Source organism: Mauremys reevesii, linkage group 3, assembly GCF_016161935.1.
Source record: "Mauremys reevesii isolate NIE-2019 linkage group 3, ASM1616193v1, whole genome shotgun sequence".
In the NCBI taxonomy this organism is placed as follows: Eukaryota; Metazoa; Chordata; order Testudines; family Geoemydidae; genus Mauremys; species Mauremys reevesii.
Window position 1 is genome coordinate 180,188,739 of NC_052625.1, and position 16,548 is coordinate 180,205,286.

Sequence of the window (16,548 nt, forward strand, 5' to 3'; positions counted from 1 at the left end):
GGGTCTATACCTATGCCCTACACACCCCTGTACTCTGGGAGGAGTGGAGCATTATAAAACAGTTCCTTCTCAACCACAAAGTCTCAAGGCAAGACTCTGAAGGAAAGGGGGAGGAGGTGGGGTAGTGCAATACCCCAAGGGGAAAAAAAATCTCAAAGAACACCACCAGTTACTGTACAGGTAAGTAACCTCTCCTTCTTCTCTGAGTTACTGTCCAGATGGGTGCTCCATGTCAGGAGATTTTCCAAGCAGTACCTCAAAGTGGGGAGGGTGCTGAGGAGGCAGATCTAGGACAGATTGGAGATCAGCCTCACCGAATGCTGCATCTGCCCTGGAAGCAGGCACAATAGCATAGTGACGTGAAAATGTGTGTATGAAGGACCAGAGTAATCTACAGTTACCACGGTAGGGGGATGCACTCAGGAAGCTTTAAAACTAGCTAAGATGCACCCCGAAACCCATTTCAATTGTCTTTCAGTGGAAATAGGTTATCCCTTCATTCTGCAAAAGGAACAAAAAGTCTATGACAAGCCCTGTAAGATTTAATAGGGCCCTACCAAATTCACGGCTATGAAAAATAAATCATGGACCGTGAAATCTGATCTCCCATATGAAATCTTGGCTAGTGTAGGGGAGGGGCAGGGCCTGGGGGTTCTTACCATGCATCAGTCTCTAGATGCTACTCCTGGCCAGACTGGGAAGGGACGGGACTTCCTCTTTCTTTGCAGGGGCCCTCCCACGGCCGGGTCAGACTCATCTCCAAGAACTTGAAGTACCTCCACGGCTGCTGGTTGGGAGTCCAGCTCTGAAGGCAGCACAGAAGTAAGAGTGGCAATACCGCAACCCCAATCTAAAGCCTTGCGAGCCCCCTACAGCCCCTTTTTGGGTCAGGACCTCCATGGTTACAACAGCATAAAATTTCAGATTTAAATATCTGAAACTGTGAAATTATGATTTTTAAAATCCTATGACCAAGAAATTGACCAAAATGGACCATGAATTTGGTAGGACCCTACCTATAAAGGTGGAAGGCAAGGCCTCTTCTTACTTTCAGAGTATGCAGACTGGCATCCTCAGCTATAGAGTGAGACCTGGGATAAAACACTGGCAACTGAATATCCCAATGGAAAATTGCAGATAGGCAAAATAAGTAATAAATTCTCAATCAGCACCTTTGAGTTTGATTTAAAGATATTTACTTCATATATTTTCACGAGGTGTTAATAATTTGTGTTTTAATGGTTAGAAAGCTTTAATTTTTTGACTCTCAATGTCGGTCATTAAATAATTATTGCTTGATCCTCTGTTGTGTGCCCCACCCCAAATTTCCTGCAACTATGAACATTTAAATTGATAAAAATTGACTCCCGACCGAACTGAGAGTATCTATATGAGGAACAGAAATTTGATAATAGAGGGTTTTTCAATCTAGCAGAAGAATGTTTAACAATATCTAGTAGCTGGAAATTGGAGAGAGAGAAATCCAGACTGTAAATAAGCCATACATTTTAACCATCAAGGTAATTAACTATTGGAACAACTTGCCAAGGACTGTGGTCAATACACCATCACTGGCACTTTATACATCAAAATTGGATTTTTTTTTTTTTAAAAGGATCTGCTCTAGGAATTATGTTGGGGAAGTTCTATGGTCTGTGTTGTACATGAGGTCAGACTAGATGATCACAGTGGTCCACTTCTGGCTTTATAATCTATGAAATCAAGTTGCCATACAATATGACTATGATGTCCTGCAGTGGCGAAATCCATACGCTGACTAGATTTGTTGTGCAATCGTTTATTGTAGTGTCTCTCATTTGCTTTACTTGTGATTACCTGGAAGAACTGTGGAAGCAGCACAAACAGTTCCTGGGAGGAGAGAGTGTCTGGAGCTGCTTTAGTGATCCCATCCCATCCCTTCCCTGACTAATCAAATGGATATTACTAAGCATGCTCCAACCATCTAGTGTCTTGGACAGAGGGCTGCTCTGCCACTGGGTCTTTGAGGAAATAAAAATACAAGGATCTTCTTGAAAAGGGGTTTTATGTTACATTTTTTACCAAGTTTTAACTGAAATTAAGAGGGAAGATGGGCTCTTCTGCAAGTGCCACTAGAATATTCTGTGTGGGTAGCACTCTAAAATGGAAATTAGCAAGCTTTAAACAGCCACCCACATACTGGCCCAAACTTTGCTCTGAGTTTCTATTCTATCTGAATCAAAATCACTATAAATATTCAGATTTGGCTTTTAACATTTTAAATTAAGACAAAAAGTAAACCTGTTGGAAGAGAAATGCCCAGATGTGGGAGTTCTGGAGGTAAATTGAGGTGAGGAGGTGCTGTCTTCAAGAAAACAAAACAAAAAATATCCAACCATTCTTATACTCAGAAAATCATTTACCAGAGGAAAGGGTGTCAGATGGATATGGCAGAGAAAGAAAGGAAATAGACACAGTAAGCTGAGTGACAAGGTTATAAGGATAATATTCTAGATTCACGTAATGTTTTCCATTGGCAAGGATCCTAAAGCACTTAAAGAAACCATACACCATGCATAGGGGACTGCTGAAATACACCTCCCTATAGGTAGCAAAGGACCAGTGCAAGGCATGCTGCACAACAACATAGAAAAGGTCTTTTCTGACCAAGGACAATACAAACCCTCCTCTCAAGCAAAATGCTATGGGATCTTTAAAATGCATTCAGGACATTCAGAAGACATCCATTCCAAAAAACCCCAAACAGTAAACTCCATGTTACTCAATTTGCTTCAAGAGGTTGAAACCCTGAGTTGACTCTGAGATATGACTTTCTGAATATTGTTTTATTACATTTGCCCTGTTTATTAAAAAAATGTTGTGCTCTATTCACTTGCATAGCCTCTACCGTTCCTTTTCAAGGCAGGATGACAGAGGTTATCTGAACAATGTAGGTCAAATGACACTAAAGATCAATTGAAACTGCTTTTTATGATGTTTAAAACCATTTTCAAATATGGCAATGGACCTTCCTCAGTGTCTCTATGGCCCTCTCTAACAAATGCACAGGAAATAGTTTCCCTCATCCAGCTCTCCAACAGTGCATGCAACAGGTGTGTTCTCATAATGCCTGACTAAGTATTTCAGCTAAGTATTTCCAGAACTCACAGCCCTGGAATGTGAAGCTCACTATCTTTTTCTCTTTCTTTGGAAAGTTCATACAAAAAACACTTTCAGAGTAGCCTAAACTCTGTCCTCTTTCATGTATGATGGTCTTACTCACATGACCACAATTTCTCAACAATGCAATATATCATACCATCAATTTTTTCTACAAGCTTAGATACTTATGTAGCATCTTGTTGTATACAATACCACACTGTATTTTCCAGACAAAGAGAGACCATGAAAGGAATGTATATAAAAAGCATAATGAACGATACCTGCACAATGTATTACAGATTTCATTTAGTACATAATAATAGCAAATTTTTCTGCTATATATACTTCCCTAAATGCACCCCCTAATTACATTCATTGTTAACTATTTCATCCCCTGAAGTGCCCCAGAAGAAGACTAGTCTGCTGGTTGAAAAAAGTAGATGATAGCTGATTAAATTATATCCAATAGAAAGAAAATAACTTATATAAGTTAAGTATGTCTACAAACTGCACAGTACAGGTCAGTTTTAAGTATGGTAGTGTCATATTTTGGGATGCAATCCAGACCAGTGAGATGTTGTGTCACTGCCTGCCCTGTAATGCTGGATACCTTAAATCAGGGTTTCTCAAACTGGGGTCATGCTTGTGTAGGGAAATCCCCTGGTGGGCCAGGCCGGTTTGTTTACCTGCCCCATCTGCAGGTCTAGCCAATCGTGGCTCCCACTGGCCGTGGATCGCTGCTCCAGGCCAATGGGAGCTGCGGGAAGTAGCGGCCAGTACGTCCCTCAGCCCATGCCACTTCCAGCATCTCCCATTGGCCTGGAGCAGCGATCCACGGCCAGTGGGAGCCGCGATCGGCCGGACTTGCGGACGGGGCAGGTAAACAAACCGGCCCAGCCTGCCAGGGGCTTTCCCTACACAAGCGGCGACCCCAGTTTGAGAAACCCTGCCTTAAATGCTCAGCTCCTATGTCTCACAGCCGGACACCAACAGCCAGCAGCAAGCATGCACGGAGTGTCTGTGTGTTAAGCAGCTCTGGTTCAGTAACTGATTTCAGCAGCCCGCCTGTTATACCCCACCCTCGTATCCAATAGCCTTGTTTACTACTAGCCAAGTGACTCCAACACACTCTCAGTCCCCAATCTTCCCAAGATGGCGTGCTCTGCAATGTCCAGCTCTTTCCTGGATGATTCAGTGGAATAAGAAGGTTTGTTTTCTCCCTTAAAGAATCAATATCCAGCAGCTTGCCAAATTAACTGGAGTTAACAATCACCGCAATCAAAACACAGCACCGCATTGGTTTTGATTAAAAGTAAACAAGTTTATTAATGCAGGAAGGAAGAGTGGTAAGAATCTCTTCCTTTAAGATGGCTGACCACCCCCTTGGTCAGGATCTCCCACAAACTCCAATGTGCTCAGTTCCTTTGTCTTATTAGGTGAAAGATAACTCGGGGTTCTTTGCCACCCTCTTTTTATAGTGCCACCAGACTCCTTGTTGTTTAAGTGTTTGCAGTACTGGTTCTTGCTATCAGATATGCTAGCCTGGACCTCTGTGGATCGGACTCCTCATTATTTTTGTGGATACAGACTAACACAGCTATCCCTCTGATAGCAAACGCTTATGCACACCCTTGCTTTAAGCATGAGAAGCACTTGCATCTGAAGAAGTGGGTATTCACCCACGAAAGCTCATGCTGCAGAACGTCTGTTAGTCTATAAGGTGCCACAGGATTCTTTGTTGCTTTTACAGATCCAGACTAACACGGCTACCCCTCTGATACTTAAGCATGAGAGTGGTCCAACTGCAGTTTTAAGTGTTTTCAGGATTGTACCCTTAGTTTTTACAAGAGGGACACTTTATGGGTAGAAGCACTGTGGGGAAGAGGAGGTGGGGAAAAAGACAGGCTGGGGAAGAGGTTGACAGGACAATCAAAGAAGGGAATGGAGAGAGATTGATGGAGGGAGTTAGGAAGCAAAGGACAGCAGGAAAGAGATGTGAGGTACTGAGGAACAAAATAGTAAATTGTGAGAGAGAGCACAAGAATACATGGGAAAAAAGTGGAAATAAATGATACAGTAAGAGGATGAAAGTAATGCATGAAGAGAACAAAAGAGAAATGAAAGAAGCAAAAGAAAAGGAATATAGAAATGGGGGGGGGACAGAAGGAGAACACTATACATGAACCCCTTTAAGTAGAGAAGGGCTTGAACTGGAATACCAGTTCCAAAATTCCTTAAATCTGGATCGAGAGCAGGAATCACACATACTACTTAATCTTTGTTATGTAATGGGCTAAATCAGAACACCTCAACCAAACCACCCTGAACTTTGGGTGAGCTGGGCACCAATTCTGCTTCTGAGTATTATGTTCTGGGCTTTGTACCTTCAAAGAAACGCTCTGTTTTATTTATTTTAATTACAGTACATTTTAACAGAATTTCCCTGGCAGAAAAGAAAATGGCAGTGAGTACATTTTGAACCCATGGTCAGCAAAGCAAATCTTTGGGTCCATTCTTGCCAGGGAGTCAAGAGCAATTTCTCGCATACACTGACACCCCAGTGTTTTCACTGCACTCATTAGCTAATGTGAACAATTTGGGCTGGGGGTTGCAGGAAAAGCAATAACACAGGGCCAGATTCAAACTCCAGTGGAGATAATGGGAACACTTACATTGACTCCAACTGGCATTGGTTCAGTCCATACGCTGGTGGTAATGGCATAAACTTGCCACATTCCATTTATTCTCTTTTATATTTAAAAATTTTAAATTGCAGACACACTGTAACTTAGATATGGGAAAGATACAACTAGGTTTTATGAGCTAAAATAAAGTCAGCTTCTGTTTCAGCATCCTAATTGGAAATGGGTAAAAATCTACTTTCAAGAATAAACCTGCCAAAGATTAAGAGGATTAACTGAATAGAAATCATGTTTTTCCATCTGTGATTGACACTGGATTTTTTGCCTTTAGATATTCTCCTGTCTAATCTCCTGAAGAGGTGTATAGCTACAAAAAAAATCCCTGATCTTAACTTTTGCAGCATGGTTTATCACAAAATCTGCAGAGAAATGGAAAGCACTGGCCAGAGGTGGCAAGTGCATCATCTTGACCACCTCAAAATGGGTGATATTTTTTACTTAAGAAGTTTAAATTTAGTTCCAAATGTCAAGAGACAGGAAATTAAAAACTAAACAAAGGTTGGGGGGAATGGGAGAGAGAGAATAATGGGAATTGTAGAGTTTAAACATGCCAAAGAAATTGTTTCAGGGAAAATATGAAATTAGAGAATATATTCTAACTTCAATGCATACATATTAATTGGAGAACAGACCTCTGCTGCTATTGGAGACAAGGCTGATTATTCTGAATACTATAAATTACCTGTGTCTCCAAGATTTATTTCCAGAGAGTATACTTTATAAAGAGGTGTGAAAAGGTTAATGAGCACATTCTAGAGTCTATCTCACAGATATAATTAGAATGCCTTATACAAATTACTTTGTGTAGCTCGTACAGCCAAATTGTAGCAGGTGTTTTGCATAAGCTACCGAGAGAAAACCCATGCCATGAATGGGATCACAGTATGACGTTCTCTACTCCGGTCTAGCAATCCCCTCAAAATGACAAGGAGGCGACTCCACATGTACTCCACAAAAGACACTTCAGAGGAACTGTTAGTCAACCTGTCCATAGTTAGTCTGATATCTGAAATATTAACAATTCTTAAAGGTATAACAGTGTTTTAAAGTGGGGCAGCAAAGCCCACTGGATAGGTTGGACAACTAGGACTCAAGCACAGCTGGATTCTATTCCTGGCTTTGACCTGGACTTATTGTGTAACTTTGGAAAAACCACTTCACCTCTTTGCCTCTGTTTCCCCTCCCATCTGTTGTCTATCTTATCTGTTTAGAGTAATTTCTTCAGGGCAGGGGCTCTCTTACTATAGCAGGGGTGGGCAAACTACAGCCCACAGGCCAGATCCGGCCCCTCAGGGCTTTGGATCCAGCCTTTGGGATTGCCCCCCATAGTGCTGTGGGCCCCCATGCCACTCTCAGAAGCGGCCAGCACCACTTCCCTGCGGCCCCCAGGCGGGGGGGCAGAGGGCTCTGTGCGATGCCCTTGCCTCCAGGCACCGCCCCCCGCAGCTCCCATTGGCCAGGAAAAGGGAACCGCGGCCAATGGGAGCTTCGGGGGAGGTATCTGGAGGTGCAGCAAGGGCAGAGCATGCGGGGCCCTCCATCGCCCCTCCCCCAGGGGCCGCAGTGCTTCCTGGAGCAACGTGGGGCGGGGGACAGGGCAGGTGTGCAGGGAGCCTGCCCTGGCCCCGGTGCGCACCACTGCCAGGAGCCTGAACCCCGCCTGCACCCTGCCCCCCAACTCCCTGCCCTAAGCCCCCTGCCTTGCACCCCTCCTGCACCCCAGCTCCCTGCCCTGAGCCCCCTCGTACACTCTGCACCCCTCCTGCACCCCAGCCTCCTTCCCTGAGCCCTCTCATACAATCCGCACCCCTCCTCTGCCCCAATCCCTTGCCCTGAGCCCCTTCCTGCACATCACACCCCCTCCCGCACCCCAACCCCCTGCCCCAGCTCTGCATACAATTTCCCCACCCAAATGTGGCCCTCGGCCCAAAAAGTTTGCCCACCCCTGTACTACAGGCTTCCAAACATCTACCACAATAGAGGCCCTCATCTGAGCTGGGGCTATTGGCAGTATTACAATACAAATGATTACTAATAATAGTGTAACTTTGACATATTTCTCATTAAAACAGGTTGGCACTCCAATCAAACAAACAATTCCACCCATTCATGCTTACACATTGTTCACCGAGGAGGCTAATTTACAGGAGATGGTGTTAATTGTGAACTCTGACACGGGGCCCAGGATACTTTTCCCAAATAGCTGGGCTGACTGCATAATGGGAGGAGATGCCATTTCCATTTCTGACTTTGCCCCAGTGTGCCAACTACAGTTCTGCTGTCACTTCTACCTCTGACTTTGCTCCTGGCAGTTGTAATTGTGAGTTGAATATCAAATTTGTACACTCTGTTACAGAACCTCTTCTCCTAGCAGCATGCATGGACAGGGGCGGCTCTAGCTTTTTTGCCGCTCCAAGCACAGCAGTCAGGCTCCCTTCGGTGGTGCACCTGCGGGAGGTCCCCGGTCCTGCGGATTCGGCGGCTTGCCTGCAGTAGGTCTGCTGGTAACACGGATTCGGCGTCCCCGCCACCAAATTGCCGCCGAATCCGCGGGACCAGCAGACTCCCTCAGGCGTGCCGCTGAAGGCTGCCTGACTGCCGCCCTCGCAGGGTGCCAACCACAGCTTGCCGCCCCAGGCACACGCTTGGAGCGCTGGTGCCTGAAGCCGCCACTGTGCATGGATGACTTTCATTAATCATGGAAGTTGTGTGAGCTTGAAGAGAACATGCCCCATATGCATACCATACAGAAGGACAAAATGTCCCTCTTGCTTTTGATAGCATTTGACACTGGATTAAAATTACGTTAGGTCTACTGAAAGTAGGTCATCATTTTCATGCCAGACACCGATAGGTTTTTTTTATGTACAAAAAGCCTCCTCTATGGTTTTCATTTTGATCAGCAAGTATAGAAGTGGCTCTCAATGGGGATGAGAGTGAATTTCAGATGAACTTTCTGGCGATGAGCAAGCCTGTCATCTGAATCTGGAAATCATTATTAAGCTTCGAGTCCCAGTTTAATCCAAAATCCACAGCTTTGTTTGTACGTGCACCAATTAGGGAATCAGAACAATACTGATTTGTAAAATATGTATTTCAAAAATGCCACAATGTCATTTTTGCAGTAATTGAATAACAGGATGAAGTTCTCTTTATTCAAGCTACAGTTACTAAGCAGAAATATATACATCCAGCAATGAAATTTAAAGATGAAGTATGACATTGAAACAGTAGGTGAAGCAGCAAGCAGAGCCTGATAGATATAAACTGCTTGCATAAACTCTAAACATAATTGCATGGCGTTCATGTTTCTATAGAGGTGTAAACACCAGATACACATGTGCCTCGGTATTTGTTCTGTATTTACTGCTTCTCTGTGTATTTCCCAGCGAAGACAGTCTGCCTAAACAGGCCTGCCTGCCTTCTCCTCAGAGAGTGAGAACAGAGAGATTGCTACAGATAGAAATTACCGCACAGTTTTTTCTAAGCAAGCCTGCTTTATTCTAAAGGTAAAAAGCATTACCAAAAAAAAAAAAAAAAAGACATTAAAAACACTAACAAGAACCTACGCACATGCTGATAAGCTTACCAGGCATCACCCCACCCTATAGGTTTCTTTCTGGTTATAAGTTCATCAGAGCTTCTGCCAAGAACAAGCACACAGTCTTATGGGGCCTCAGTAGCTCAAGTCCTTCCAAACCTCCCCTAAAGATTGCACTCCTCTGTGGACTAGGGGTCCTGTTTATGTGCTGGATCAAGAGGAAGGCCCTGAGTCAATATAAAACCAAGAGTTTTACCCAAAAGTCTTTTTTTTTTTTTGTCTGTTGGTCTCTGGAGAATCCAGTTTGAACTTATATATGCATATCTCTCTGGGAGACGGCTTCAAAGGCTGAGAGAGGAGAAAGTTTATTAGCATTCCCACTTCTTCCTTCTTCCGAAAGTGTCAGGCCTCTAAATCTCTTTGTGGCTGTAGCCCAAACTATTAATAACTTTAGTTCTTAGTGTTTTGTGAGAAAGAATTAATATGAAGAATATATGTTCAAATTCACTAGATTTGCTCATTTTATTTCCAGTTTCTTGATCTCTTGCTCAGAAAGAGAAGTATCTTAAAGAAACAAAAAAAACCAGTTTTTAATGTATAGCATTGCCATCTTCAGGGGCGGCTCTAGGCACCAGCGGGCCAAGCGCCCGCTTGGGGCGGCATCCTGGGGAGGGCGGCATTTGGCCCCGGTGGAGCTCCCGCCGGCATGCCAGCGACAGGTCCACCGGAGCCCGGGACGAGCGGACCTGCCGCAGTCATGCCTGCGGCGGGTCCCGTCTTCCCGCGGCTCCGGTTGAGCTCCCGCAGGCATGACTGCGGCAGGTCCGCTCGCCCCGGGCTCCGGTGGACCTGCCGCAGGCATGCCGCGGGAGCTCCACGAGCCAAATGCCGCCCTCCCCAGGATGCCGGAGCCGCGGGAAGAGGGGACCCGCCGCGGGACTGGGGAAGGGCGGCGCAGCGCTCCGCGCTGCTTGGGGCAGCCTACTTTGTAGAGCCGCCCCTGGCCATCTTTCATTTCTGTTAATTTGTTCAATCCATCAATACCAGCTAATGACCTTCCACGTGTATTAGCCATAATCCACTGCAAATACATTGTCTTGTTCTGTGCATACAGTGCCAGATAACAGGGATCCTATTGTTATAATCTTCATGTTTCTGTTTTAACCACAGTAATGCTTTTTAATGGCTGCATGCCTGCATTACCTCTTCACTGATAAATCATTCTGTTTATGCAACTGTAACCCACACAGCAGCTAACAAGGGAAACACAAAGGAGAAGAGGATGATGGAAAAAAGTGAATGGAAAATTAATGTAAAACTTCTGAGAAGAACAGGATTTCACAGGGAGTCCCAGAGCCGCTGTGAAAGTGGGGGTATAGTACCTATCTGGGTCACTGAAGCCTCCAGACAGGTTGGGTGGGCTTCTCTGGATAGGGCTAGAGCCCATAACCCATGCTTCATGACACAGAGTGGGGATCCAGACTGGCTTAGAGTAAATGACTGGAGAACAGATGAAACTGGGGCTCATTAAACTTACAGGTCCTAGATGCCAGGTATAAAATGGAGAGAGTGAAAAGGAGTTGCTGGAGGTGGAGGAAATTTTAGTCTCAGCCCAGGGGCAGTACCAAGAGATTTCTTCCATTTCCTCTTGATGACCCATCTTGGGAAGCCTTCACTGAAATGCAGCTCCTGGCCTCCTCAGCACCGAGTTCATGGCAAGCATCCCGGGCTTCCCTGGTGATACAGACTGCCAGATAGATGGGCCAGGCTAGTCTTTCCCAACTAGCCAATCTTGCTACTCACTCAGACGTAGTAAGAGATGCCTCAAGGTCATTTTATGGCTTATTCTTGGAGAGGGCAAGATTGGAACATCCAGTGGCATCTCCGGATGGCATCCGATCTGCTGGCAGTTTGGGGTAGGTAAATTGCTGAAGGATCGCATCCCAAAACTTCTGCTGCTGCACTACTACAAAGCACTACTACCAAATGTGCCTCCTGCTAACTGCATTAGAGGTCCTTGCTCTAGCTGTCAATTTCAGGGCTTCCAAGGTAAGAAGCTGTGAGGGAGATTTTATCTAGCACTGACTGTTTATAATTGTTCCTCTCAGTCAAATCATAGAGTTAGACAGTTTAAGATGATGGGCTTGCTGAAAGAAACACAAGAGAGGGATGTCTGAAGGACCACAGTGGACCATAATTTTTCAAAGGGAACCCTCTATGCATCAATCCTCTTGATGTTTTCTTAAGAAGTTTTCCTCTGAGGGGTTGGCTGTGTTTTTAGTGAGAGATACCATGGCTGAGGCAAACTTTGGGAGTTATTTGAGGCTTTGTTTGTCATTCAGGAGATGGCATTACTTTGACATATGCTTGCTAAAGCATTCACCCTTGGCTAACTCATCCCACTCAAATTGGATAATCTTCTCAAAGAATGAGTGGAAGGGAGAGAGGCACAGTTTCTTACTCTAAACTTTCATTGTCATATCAATTCTCAGTCTTATCAGAGAATTTGTGAGTATCTTGAGTAGTTTAGTATCATCTGCAAACTTTGCCACCTCACTGTTTACCCCTTTCTCCAGATCACTGTCTTGTCTTATGTTCTTCTTATGTTTTGTTTCATGACTGGCATTCTCTGTATCTTCCATTCCTTGCCATAGTGGGGAGTCAGCACACCTCTTCCTTAACTTAATTACATGAGGCAACTGTAGATGATGAGTTTTCAGTCTTGTCCTATGTATTGTACATACTCCAAAAAGGAAAAAATTGGGGTTAAATCCAAGATAAAAACGTAACAAGGTTGGGGAGCTGCAAAGGTAGCTTGAGCTGCCATGTCATCAGAGTGGGAGGAAAGTCCCTGCTTCCTTCCTCTGACTATAAACACTGAATGGATGACTTTAGGGGTAGTGGGACAATGCCAGGGATTAGAGGGAGAACAGATATGCCATTCTGAGACACAGTTCAACAGCGAGAGTTACCTATTCTCTTCTCAAGTTGCTTCTTTCTAAGACGGTTGGGAGATGGGCAGAGGGACTCTGCCCTTCAAGGCCTACCTGTGAGCTCCATGTTTCTGGCACCAGAAGTTGTTCCAGCCATATGAAGCATAGTTCTACAGTGAGGAACAAGTCTCCAGTCAGGGAAGAAGCTGTTGGTTCTCTCAAGAAATCTCCAGTGCAGGCCTTCCAGTGCAGTTTACAATGGGAGGGAGGGGGGTCAACCGCAGTTCGCACAAAGAAGAGCTACAGTTAAATTATGCCCTCAAAATGAATGAAGGAATCAGGGCTTGCAGCAGAGTCAGTCTCCAGGCAACCTAATGAGCACAGCTGGCCTGTAATAGGCTGTGATTGGCTACACTGCCTGATGGAGGGGAAGAATGAACAGACCAGCACTTAAGCACAGCAGCAGCTCACTAGTTGCTCAAAGCATTTGTCCATGGCTGTGATAGCCCTGGTGCCTAGCCTTGGCTCACTCCAGGTAATCCAATCCTGATCCTCAGCTCTGATTCCTGACTTCTCACTTCAGCTCTGACCCTGACTCTGTTTCCTGACGATGACTCCCACACTAACCACTAGGCATGACTGCCCACATCCCAGTCACCGATGAAGGGAAAAGAAACTCAGAAGACAAAGACAACTGACAGTGCTGCTGCGTGGCGCCACAGCAGTTAGATATGCCACCAGGGGAGAGGCCTGAGGCTCTGACAGACCTGACTCACAGCTCTAAGCTGCCTCTGGGGACATAGGAGTAGATATACCCTAGAGTTTTGAATAAAGAATAGCTTTTCCCCTCAGAGGGTGGATGGACTTCTGGTTAAAGGCCCTGGACTGGGAATCAAGAGAGCCGGGCTCTATTCCTTATTCGAATGCAGACTTACTGTGTGATTTTGGGCTGACATTTAACTTGATTATCTTACAGTGGGGACCTGAATCTATATTTAAATTCCTGAGTAAGTGCCTGATTTTCAAAGGTGCTGAGCACGCATAAGCTTCAACAGAGTCAATGGGAGCTGCAGGGGCTCAGAACCTCTGAAAATCAGACCATTTATCTGGTACCTAAATTCAGACTTTGGTGCCTATTTTAGGCACTGGAGTTTGGCCTTCATCTTTTTGCCTCAGTTTCCATGTCTTTAAAATGAAGTAGTAATACTTCCTTATCTCACATGGGTAAATTCTTTAATGTTTGTGAAGCAATAAGACACTTCAGGTACAGTAATGAGTGCCATACAAGTGCCTAGAAATAAATAAATTAATAAGGCTTATCAGGATCAAAGTGAAAGCTGAACCTTTGTGCAGTTTAAAAGCATAATTCTGTCAAAAACAATGTAAAAGAATTTGCACTTCAAAACTTTAATCCACAGTCTGTGCCCTGAGAGTGTAATCCTATGTGTTTCACTAGACTTATTTTCAATTGCTGCAAGAGCTTTCTGTATTCAGTTTCTTTCAGATAAAAACAATATAGTACACGTCAAGATCAATTGTGCTGTATTTATTTGGGAAGACACTGTGCTCTAATCTATGTAGCTCTGCAGTCGCTCTCCAACCAGATTTCTAAAGATGTCTTACTTCAGTGAGTATCTATATTATATTTTAGGATTACAGGCCCAGAGGGCAGCATTCCATCAATACAAAATGCCATCAAATCACTCTGGGTAAAAGCTTTTGCTGGCATTTCTGACATCTAATTTTTTCTTACCAAATGAACAGCAATCACATACAAGTTTTACCTGAATATGTTTTCAGGAGGTGCTACTCTTCATGCCTGACCACAGTATTTCTTTTGTTTTAAAAGGCCAGTCCTTATACTGTGAAGTCCAATTTGCTCACAATAAAACTTGTGAGCTTGTTACATGAACCAGATCCTCAATGGTGGACTCCACTTCAGTCAATGGAGAAGCGCTGCTTCACGCAGCCTGGGGAGCTGTCCTAAAAACTTGAGAGAGCTTCAAACTGTGCGCACTTAACAACCGCTACATGCACTAGCAAGTGAAGCTTCAATATGTGAAATAGTGAATGACTGTGAAGACACTTCAGTGAATTACTGTCACTGTCACCTTCACCCCCATGGTCACCTTGCATCTCTATAGTTCTTCTCCCCTTGTATGAGACTCATATCCCTTTGGTGACACACATCAATAGGAGAGCACATCTTTGTCAGTGCCTGTTGATGACAAGTGAAATCCAGGCCCACTAAAGTAAGTGGGAAATTTGCCACTGTTTTTGATGAGGCCAGGATTTCACCCTGAGACCTCTGGTTGGGACTGAGGCTCCAGAAACTCCTTACTGTTCAGCACCACTCCCTAGAGGTTGAGGAATTCTCATCTCTTTGGGGCCAGGTGTATGAAGTTCCCCATTCAACAGTAGTTTTTAATTTTTAAAAAGATTAAAAGAAGAGAGAAGATGATAGTAAAACAAAATGGCTTACAAAAGCTAACAAAAAAACTCCTCATCTAAACACTTTGCAAAGCCCTGAGTGATATGCTTCCCTTAGATTAGATATGTAGGGAACAGAAAAATCTTACATCTCTTTAAATCAGTCCCTTCAGACCATTTGCAGATAAGCTCATGCAGCCTTTCCCTTCTGTGTCCCAGAGATCCTTTCCCATCTCCTCCAGACCTGCTTATCAAGTTCCTTGATCCAAGTCATCTCTCAAGTGAGGGGGTGTCAAGGCTGAATTCCAGTTCTGTCATTCCGAGCGCAGAAGTGAGGCCTGCAAGGATTTTAAATATTAATACTGGCCACTCCAGGCTTTTATTAAGCTCCCAAGGTTACAGCTTTTCTCTGACCTTGGCTTGGTAAATGCTGCCACCACTCAAATGCAACAAAACCCACTTTGAACCCAGGAAGGCGCACTTGGGAATTCCTCCCTGTGTGGTGCCCTCAAGCCCTTTCACCCACCCACCCAGGGAAGAGCTGAAACAGGAAACAAAGGGAATTAGTTGTGGCTACCAGCTAATCAAACAACATGCACAAACCATACTAGGACACCAAAAATCCAACCCTGTTCTTAAAAAAGGTAAATTTTATTAAAAACAAAAAGAAAGAAAATACATCTGGAACTTAGGCTTTTGCTAGAGAGCTAAAGAGCAATTCCAAAAATCAAGCACCCACAATAGCTTTCTTAGGGGTTCAGCTTAAAGGTTACAAGCAACAAAAGCATCTGGTGTTAGCACAGAGAAGTCTGCAAGCCAATAAGAACTAAAAGAAATAACTCTAATAGGATCTAGTTAATATTCTGAGGTACTTACACATTGGAGTTCAGATAAGTAATTCTAGGCATGATCTGAGGACTTGTAATCATACCTGGTTTAGCTGCTTATAGCATGGCTGCTCTGACCATCCAGCCCAGAGAGAACAGACAAAGGGAAAGTTTCTTTGCCAATTTTAAAAAGTTCTACCTTCCCATTGGCTCTTTTGGTCAGGTGCCCACTTTTTTTTCTTTACCTGGGGGACTTTTTAACCCTTTACAGGTAAAGAACAGCTACCAGGAGGGATTTTACAGCTAACTGGCTGGCTGGGTGTCCATCAAAGGGAGCTACCCTCCCACTTTATTTATTACAGGGAGAAGCAAAGGTACATCAGCATGGCCACAACACAGTGTTTGGTCAGTTGCAGGAGGAAATGCAAAAATTGCATGAGGATGGAGATGATTGTCCTCATTATTCTGATAACAGCCACACTACCCATCTTCCTGGCTCCAACTATAGTATTTCACATATGTAATTCAATGGCTTAGCAATGTTCACCAGTCAAGATCAATGAATTCTGATTTGCATTTTCATGTTCTTGGCTACAAGTATTAGATCATGCCTTCACTCTGGCTGGATTCAGTTTGTACAGTGCCCTCTCAAATAGGCAGAATGGATTTTCCTCATTATAAATCCCTCTTGCCCACCTTCCCTTGCTTTGAAATATAAATTACTGACAGACCCCAGGCCCTCTGTCACTATAACCATGATGTTTTCTGCACTCTGTGTCATAAATTTAATATGCACTTTTAGTTCTCTACTCAGGTCCTAAGGCATTTTCAGTGGTGTCTCTGACTGCAATCCTGCCAGTGATACATTTATGGGAGAAAACTCCTAAGTCTGTGCCCATTTAGCTGAGACCCCCAGGGAGTTAGATTCCAGACATCCCTCCCTTCCCTACCTCTCCTTAAAAAAGGAAGGGATT

At 44.2% G+C, this 16,548-nt stretch overlaps 1 long non-coding RNA gene across 2 annotated transcripts; it reads right to left on the reverse strand.

Moving 5' to 3' along the window:
* Positions 1 to 9,081: 9,081 nt before the first annotated feature.
* On the reverse strand, positions 9,082 to 15,787 carry LOC120401531. 2 transcript variants are annotated; one of them, XR_005596509.1, is made up of 3 exons: positions 15,679 to 15,787; positions 14,897 to 15,085; positions 9,082 to 9,948 (listed from the first exon to the last, which is right to left on the reverse strand). It is a non-coding gene; the product is annotated as an uncharacterized LOC120401531 (long non-coding RNA). The 2 variants fall into 2 exon arrangements; XR_005596510.1 differs by having other exon boundaries at positions 15,624 to 15,717.
* Positions 15,788 to 16,548: the final 761 nt, after the last annotated feature.